General features: G+C 47.4%; 1 long non-coding RNA gene across 1 annotated transcript; it reads left to right on the top strand.

Moving 5' to 3' along the window:
* Positions 1 to 4,045, top strand: LOC308253863. The gene is made up of 3 exons (XR_013961169.1): positions 1 to 1,047; positions 1,477 to 2,355; positions 3,644 to 4,045. It is a non-coding gene; the product is annotated as an uncharacterized lncRNA (long non-coding RNA).
* The last annotated feature ends 5,091 nt before the right edge of the window (positions 4,046 to 9,136 follow it).

Here is a 9,136-nt window from a genome sequence, read left to right as displayed (position 1 = left end):
TTGTAGGTTCCTGGAGATACCTGGGAGGTGAGTGGGGGAAAAAAACCTGGAAAGCAGCCTGAGGATTAGCCAGTTATGGAGGAAATTAGAACTAGAAAGGACTGGACTTGCCCCAAGGGAGCCATGGAAAAGTGCCAGAGCAGCAAATGTGGCCATTCTCTGCCCAGGGCTATGGGCTGCGATGCTAGAAGACCCTGGTGACTTAGATCACCTCTTCCCTTCTTTCTCTTTGGCCCTTTATCAGAAAACTTCCATGAAGAGGACTAGGAAGTTATAAGAAAACTGCCTCCAAAGCATTCGATTGGAGACGGGGAGGGGCAGAGAAGGATTGAGAACTTGGTGGCTCAGCTTTGCCAAGGACAGTGTCCTCCCTCAAGTAAGCCCTCTACTCAGTTTTAATCATCACATGACTAAGTAGGGCTGAGGAAGGCCAGGATGCCTGAGCCAGGGGAGAGGCTCCTGCCAGGGACCTTGGCCTGACTTCACTATACTCCTCATGCAGGTCCAGTCCACCAGCTCTGCCCTTTCGGGTCCGGCCGTTCCTCTGCTAGCCTCAGTGCTGCGGGGCAAGTAGGAGGGAGGAGTTGGGTCCTGCTCACCCTCGGTCACTGGAGGGGGATGAGTAGTGGGGCTCCTGCATCCCATTGTCGAAAACCCATGGCCTCCAGCGTGTGGCTCTGGGTGACGGAACTGGAAGAGGCCGGCTTCTCAGACCCTCAGCCACTGTTGCCGCTAGTCACGGGATCCCTCCCGCCGGCCCAGCCACGGGTCTGGAGCGGTTCCCTCCTATTGTCACTGAGACAGAGGCAGGGCCGCCCAGCGGTGCAGATGAAACCTAGGGGTCGCTGCGCTATCTGATCGGAGCTCCGCCTGGCCAGTGTCCCGGCGGGTCTGGGAGCTCGGTGCTCCTCAAGGACCTCCACTCCTGGACCGTTGGCAGGTGGCTCCCGTCGCCGGCGCGGCCCCGCTGAGCTCAGCTCAACAGTAGCAGTTGACCGGGATCTTCTGGCTGGAAAGCCTGGATTCTTGGCGCGCTCCTGCTCCGACGTAAGCCTCTGAGGCACCCATGGGTGCACTGGGCTCCGTCTAGTGTGCGGACCTCAGCTAGGAGGAAGGGAGGGGGTGTGGTGGGGAGGGGAGGAAGCCCTGAGGCCTTGGCAAGTGGGGGTGGGGCTCAGAAAGAGTTGATGAACAAAGCGCATTTGAATCAAGTTGACTGTTAAATTGGTTTCAAAACCTGATGGAAAGTTGCTCCTTATGGGGCTGGGGCAGGAGTAGTTTTCTAAACAGGAGGGTGTTGCTATCAGAACTCTGAAAAAGAGCATCCGTTTCTGTCCCCAGCCTCTCAGTACAGTCTCCGCTCCCTTCCCACCACAACCCCTTGGTGTATTTACATAAGAATGAAATGAAACAAACCAAACAGCATCCTCATTTACAATTTTATTCATTATAAAATAATTATTCACTGTTTTGAAGCTCCAACGACCTAGGTCTGAAGAAGATGAGACAGCTCAAGGGGGGCCGCCCACTCCCTGGAGCCACCGCGGGGACCTGCCTTTAACACCGAGAACAGCAACGCAGACCATTCTGGGTGCAGCGGACAGCGCTGTGGCCTCGTCTGTCGCCTGCCTTTCAAGTGCCGTTCTTTGCTGTGCAGATGGCTGGCCGGGCGCCCTGACTGGCCTGGGCCTCCGGACCCCGCCAGGCCCTCCGCCCCAACGTGAGCGACCTGATTTATGACTCTTGTTAAATACTCATTAGGACTTTGCACCTTTCTCCAGCAGGACCCAGGAAGCCACCGGCTCAGCAACAGCGAGGCGAGTGCCGAACAGTCAGCAATGACCTGCGAGGAACATGCAGCTGTAACCCAGGTGCCCAGGGGGTCGGCTGGATGCAACGATCCGGTGGCCCTCTCATCCCAACCCCTGGGTGCCCAGACAGTGTTCTCCTGCCATGCCAAGCTGGGGGCGGAAGCAGGGGGGCAGAGCGTGTCCAAGACGCCTCTGGTGCATCCTGACCTAGAGTAGTGCCTTGAACTGGCAAGACTGCGGAGATCCCCGCTTCCAGAGGGGCCATGCCTCGGAGGGAAGAGTCAAGTGGGGCCGGCGGGAGGAGGCGCCTAGAGGCTCCAGGAAAACACCAAAAGGAAAAAGGCCCAGAAGCGAAGGACAGGGATGGTTCAGACTCTCAGAGCAGTGCTTCAATAGAGTGGGGGTTTGGCTCCCCCGAAGGCGGAAGGCAGGCGAGCGGGCGGGCAAAATGTGCCTGGGAGCCTGGAGATTTCCCAACTCACAGGAGTTTCCCACCGTTGCAAGGTAGAGAAAGGGACGCAGTGGCCCGGCCTGCAGTGCCCCGGTGAGTGTCGGAGGAAGTGAATTACATGCATGTGCACACGTAAATATTTTATAAACCTCCCCATAATTAACCAGATCATTTCCATTATGCCTCCAACATGATCAACTGCGACAATGTGAGGGTTTTCGGGGTTTATAATTTGATGTCACCAGACGGTTGCTCCAGGGCAGAGGTACCATCGCTGCACCAGCTGCACTCGTGTTTATTTGTTTTTCTACGGTGTTTCTGTAGGGCTCCATTATGCAGTGTTTAATTAGTTTGCATTTGTATTTCACCCTTCCCAAATCAATGCCATCCTGGAGCAAGGAGTTGTAAATGCTGGCAGTACAGGTGTACTGCCTCCTCCGCAACACTAGGAAACGCGTGTCTGACAAATGAAAGCGGGGCTCTCTGTCAGCTCTCTGCAGCTGGGACTCCAAGATCAAAGCCAGCGGGGACTTCTGCGCCCCCTGAGCACAGCCCTGGCTGTGGCTCCGGATGCCATTGGAGGGAGCCTGGCCACCTACCTGCATGGGAGACAAGTGACTTCATTTTGTTCAAGTCCCATGGTCTTTGGGCCAGCGCTGGCCTCCAGCGCTTTGAGCTTGGGGCCTTGTGGGCATGGGCTGAATATGTGCAGGGCTCCCACCTGGATGCCGGGTTGTGAGCAAGCATGCAGATAACCTAGCACGCAAGGAGGGCCCTTGTGAGTGACTTCCTGCCTGGTTCCAAAAGTCCTTTCAATGGAACCCAGAGCATACAGCTCAAACTTCTAGAATCTCCAGACAGGAGGACCCCCTCCCCCCACACTTCTCAGGGAGATATTAGCATCTATTTCTTCTAGAAATGACCTCTGTAGGGGGTGAGGGGGTGTATCTATCCTTCCAGCCACCAGGGAATTCTTTTAAAGCGTTCTTTTTTTTTGTCAGGAATAAGAGATTGTTCATCTTTAACTAGACCGCATAGAAATTATGATTCAACAGCAGTGTATATTTAATTAAAGTAATCTCACTTGAATTTAATTACCTAATGAACTATTTGTTTAAAAGGTAGAATGTCTTGTTTGCCAAGTACTGTGCAGACCTCTGATAAGAACTTGTGTTATAAGGACAGTACTTTTAAGTGTAGGCATGTACTAAGGTTTATATTTTAGCTCTTTGAGTATGTAATTGCTACTGTACAACTAAAAAAAAAACCAACCCAAAACTATGTTTGTTATGTGCACATGTTTCTTTTGGAAATTAATAACTTCTAACTTTTTGTCATGTAAGTCTAGTTTATTTTTAAACTTATTTCATTTTGCTTTCAGCAGCATATTTTTTCTAGTGCAAGATGACAGCTGTCTATTTGAAGACTTATTTCATGATTAGTGTTTGCACTGAAGTGGGGCACCTTCAGGAAAATTCTAACCCAGCTCATCTGGATCCCTGAGGCATCCACACTGGCAGCAGGAAGACATTCCTTGTTATCAAACTTATGAGATTGGCCCAGACTTGGACCTTAACCCTTAATTTCTAAACTGTGGAAGAATTTTTACTTCCTCTTGTTTTCAGTAAGCAAGAGCAAATAATCCCAAGCCATGCCATCCTTTCTGAGAAGCTCTGAAATTGAATGTCTGGGTAACCCTAACAATCGGTGCAGCTAATGCAAAGTTTATAACCAACTCGTTAAGTGGGGAGTGTGACCTGCTGGAAATCTAACAGGATTTCTGTATTTTCTGTGGTCCTGTTGCTGCAGAAGCAGACTGCTTCATATTTCCTCCTCTATCCCAGGTGATGGACACTCTTCTACCCCTGCATGATGGAATTTCAGCAGAGAAATGCATGATGGTGGCGGGGGGGGGGGGGCCGGGCAGAAAGGGTTTCACCCTTTCACTGAGTTGAGAATAGGAGATAAAACACCTCATATCCACTTGGTTGAATTCTACTATCATTTATATTTCATTAATAAAATCATTTACTTTAATTGGGAGGTTGGTCACCATTGTCCCATAAATATTAAATACTGTTCATGTGGTGTTCACCTAAGTAGGAATGGGATAAAATAAAAATGCAACACTGATAATTATTTTTTGTGTTTTTGTTAGAAACCCTGACTTTTATCATAGCTGTGCATTTTGAAATCGGTGCTCTAACAACCAGTAGTGATTAAAATTATAACACAAACTTAATCACATTAAATTACAGTTACAGTGGCATTCTTCTTCCAAAGAACCAGATCTACATTCATACATATTTTAAACATATAGATATTTACTTCACATAGTCTTCCAAATAACAAGTGACAGTAAGAAGCATAAAGGATGAGATAATAGCTTAAGAGCGATAACCCACTTCTCAGATCTGAGCCAATGCAAGGATGATTTGTTAGTAAAATCCTCAAAGGAAATTATATGTGTGGGATGGAAGAAGCTGAAAATACTAAATGGCATATTTTTGTTGGACTCTTCCAAAACTATTTGAAATTTAGACCAAACAGTGTTCTATCTCCCATGACTTCCTTTCAGCCCTCGATCAATTATATTATTAAAGATAAAAGCTACCTACTAGAAATACCTTTTAAAAACATCCATTGGCAAATAGTTGCCCACAAAACATCCTAGATAGAAAGTTTCATGTGTTCAGGGTTTCTAATAATGTGTGCACTGGAAGTCACTGGTCAGTAGGCAAAAATCTGATCATTAAAGGGACATCTACTCACCCAAAATGCCCAACAGACAACCTGCCCACAGAGACTTCAGGGGAAAGTTTCTCAAATGTTCTGAAAACCCTTTGGGTCTACCAGCATTCTCCAGAACCATCCTTATAGAAAAATACAATTTTGGGTATGTGGTGAGTCTAAGGGAGGAAATGTAACACATCCCTAGACCCAGGAGTCTTTAGGCTGCTTTTTATTAAATCTCACCTTTAACTTTACTGTTACCCAAGATTGTTTACAGAGCTGCTCCAGAGTTCAGGGCTCTTGGCTGCACTAGCTCCTTCACTCCTGGCCTCATGCAAGAAAAACTGCATAGAGAGGCCTAGGGCTCCTGGCCCCCAATTGTCTACCAGCTTTGAGAACATGACACACCATGACCAAAAAGGAGGCCAGGAAGCTCCCCATCCTCAGCCTCTATTCCTCTATGTACCCTTCCCTAACCCCCAGTTTCAGAGCCCCTCCCAATACCTCATGCTGCTCAAGGCTGCCAAGATGTTTCTTCCAGGCCACCTATTCCATGTTCTGGGGCTCTCCCTGTCCTCCAAAAGAACCCACATGGCCTCTGGTCCCCTCTGTTGGGTACAAGCTGACTGAAAGCAGCCTAATCCCAGCTCCTAATTGGACCTACAGTTAATCAACAGATATGTGTGAACTTAAACTCCTATACAGGGAATAGTCACATTTTAATAAGGGTCCCATCAGTGCATTGACCCAAAGCTTCTAGGAGAGCCCCCTACACACTCTGGATGGAGGATGGCTTTTGTCCCTTGAGTAGATGTACCATTGCGCTCCTGATATTACTCACCACAGGAAAATGTTAAAGGTTAAGCCCCTTTTCCTAGGTTTCACAAAAGAGGAATCTTATAGTAGTTGAGCACGTGCTTCCAGTCTACCTGGGCCCTAGGTCCAGGTGTAGTGTATGTACCTTAGGCTTTGGCCAAGAAAGAAGTGCCATAAAAATGAAGAATTTGAGCCCGACCCTGTCTTTTATCTGTGCCTGTGCCTCACTTCCAGCAAACGCATTATCACTGTGGTGGTGAGGTGGTGGAAAGCATCGGTGATCATTTTACAAGCTGAAGACTGTGTGACATTATCTCTAGGGTTGGGTTAAGTGGTTTGTCTAAGGTCACTTAGCCACAGGGTAATAAATCCAGGATTAGAACCTGGGCTCCCAGTTCCATAGTCTGCATCCTGGGCAGGGGCAGACAGACTTGTTGACCTAACCCTCCTTCTCACCCTCCTCCCAAACCCTCGGAGCCCTCTGCTCCCAAGCCCCCAAGTTCAGGGGACTGTGTTGCATCAGTAAGAGCTGGGAGGCAGCTGTCAGGAGCTCCTGATTTTCCACTGCCCCCCCCCCCACACACACACACACCTCTACCCTTTTCCTATTTTAAAAATGTATTTCCTTAACAAACATTTGTGGAGGACCACTGTAAGAAGTGGACAGCCTGAGATAAGTGTCTACGGTAAATCATGCAGTTCGGTGAAACACATGCAAACACCTGACTATTGTATAAGGCAGAAATAGTACAAAGAGGGATATGCCAGATATTTAGCTTTTGTCTTTCAGCTTTAACACCGCCCCCCTCTACCTTACACTGCATGAAGCAGGGTCCTACAAACCCGTTATCTGCATTGCCACTTTCTCTCCCTTAGACTCTGCCAAAGTGGGTGCCAGGAGGAGGCTTTAGAGAGGATGGAGGGAGGGGGCCTTGTCCTCCCTGTTCCTGATCACTTCTTGTGACTCTCAGCATTCGCACAGGGCATGTTTCCTCCCCCACCCTCCTTAAAGGGTCAGTTTTGGAGCAAAACAATATTACATCAATACAAATGACTTTGGAAAATGTAGTAACATCTGAATAACATATAGACATTGTGGGAAATATACCTTAATGCTAAAGCCCTGATGAAGTGAAGTATTTATTATTTTAATCTGTGTTACTTCGTGGTTGGCATATCATCTTCTTGATCTTATTTGAGGATTCATGGAATGTTCTGGAATTCTTTTCTCAGAATAGGTAGTTACTTAATATTTTCATTTTCTCGGTTCACTGAACGTCATCAATAAATAACAAAGCACAAAGGTGAAGTGGTTTTTGTGTAGAGTTCTTCCATTTGCTGTTAGTCAGGTGTTTGGAATAAGGTGAGATAGAGTAAGGGGGTCTCCCAGTCATGTCTAAAGGGGCAGCATCCCTCAACCTTTAATTCGGTGTATGAGGTGGCGGGAAACAAGTGGAGGATCTCCTGACCATGCAGGAAACCTATATTCAGCTGGTCATCAAAAAGAACAACCTGGGCTTTAGAAAACACTTAAATGGTGTGAAGAATAATTTTTAAATTACCTTTATGTGTGTTGAAAACTTAAAACCTCAATGATTTAGCACTTGGATTTTTGGCCCCAATTTTATGCTTAAGGTGCCAACGGTGCACATAGTTATTTTTTTTTTGTTTTTTTTTCTTGAGTAGGGTTACATAACATTAAAAGACTGTGGTTGCACAAATGTTTGTTGAGCGATGGTCTTGAGACAGGCATGAGCCTGGGCCATGGATTCAGCATTCAGGAGTGTCATAGGCAAGAGCGTGAGGTTGGAACAAGCTGCTTGCTGACATTGAGTCCCTTTAAATATTCAGAGCTGGGGTTTAGCGTGCCCAGTGCCTTACACACAGCTATTACCCAACCAGGGTTCTCAGAGACCTGACTGGTTCTGTGAGTGCAGGTGAGGCCTTGGCCTTTGTGAGCACTCCTGGGCAGCCTTGGTGTGGATGGTCAGTGCCTGGTCTCAGCTCTGCTTCTGCCCAGGAAGGTTGGGTGCCTGGAGCTGAAGGCCTGGCAGAAACCCCTGTCTTCCCCACACTCCGTTCTCACCACCAGAGGAGGAGAGACCCAGAAAACAACTCAACAGGTGTTTCTGCTCTGCTGAGCTCCTGGGTGGGGAGGGCCTCCTGTTGCCATCCTGGGGCTGCATAATAAAACACCACCAACTGTGTAGCATGAACCTAAAACAACAGACATTTATTTTCTCACAGCTCTGGAGACCAAAAGTCTGAAATCAAGGCATGCCTGTGTGTCTTCTGAAGGTCCAGAGAAGGATACTTCCTGTCTCTTTCAGGTCCTGGTGACTCCAGCATCCCTGGGATTGTGGCCACATCACTCCCATCTCTGCCTTTGTCTTTGTCTTCACATGGCCTTCTCTTCTATGTCTGTGTCTCTCTTCTTCTGATTTTTACAAGGACAACCATAATTGGATTTAAGGATGATCTGGATATTCCAGAATGATCTCTTCATATAGTTAATTACCTCTGAATAGACCTTTTTTCAAGAAGAGGTCATATTACAGGTTCTGGGGTTAGGATGTAGATGTATCTTTTGGCGGCCGCCATTCAACTTACTATAGGTTCTTGGTGGAAAGAGTCTGGGACACACTCACAGTGACGGGCCAACATGGACAGGAAGTGTTAACATGACCTGTAGAGACCACCACCTGAGGGCACCTTGAGCACGGGGTGGGGAGAGGACACTTGCAGCTCTTTGGTCTCTGGATGATGACAAGGAGTCAGTCTGAGAGAGGCTTTAGAAGAAATGACAATGGCTCCAGTCATTCCCTTGCAAGAGCAGTGGAACAGGCCTGCTGGCATCCTGAGCTCCAAGTGTCTGGGAGTCTGTCCCCTCTGTCACTTCCTGGTATGTTGTAATTTCACTGCCTGGACCATGACTTAGCACTTTCTCCATCTTCCCAAATATTCTAGTCATACTGAGGACCTGCAGGAAGTTCTTTTTTTTTAACTCTTTACAGACCTGTCATGATCTCATGGAGCTTAACAATATTTCCTCTTTTCCTTTCTAAACGCATTAGCAACATGTTTTTATCTTTGTATATTATTCTAGGCCCCAGCGCTCTTACTGCTGAGCTACAAAGATGGGTTTTGAGAACTGGTATCAATGTTGTCTGAATTACAATTGATCTGTTAAAGAGGATGAAACTGCCAGATTTTAATGTTGTTTAATTACAGCTACTCTCATTAAGGACAGGAGAGGAAGTGGAGCCCTTTCAAAGCTACTTCAATTGCTATTGCCAAGTATGGACTTCTCAACTTTTCCAGTTAA

The sequence above is a fragment of the Plecotus auritus genome (assembly GCF_963455305.1).
Source record: "Plecotus auritus genome assembly, chromosome: 7".
Taxonomy (NCBI): Eukaryota; Metazoa; Chordata; class Mammalia; order Chiroptera; family Vespertilionidae; genus Plecotus; species Plecotus auritus.
Note: the sequence above shows the minus strand (reverse complement) of the source record. Positions and strands in the feature narration are given on the sequence as shown.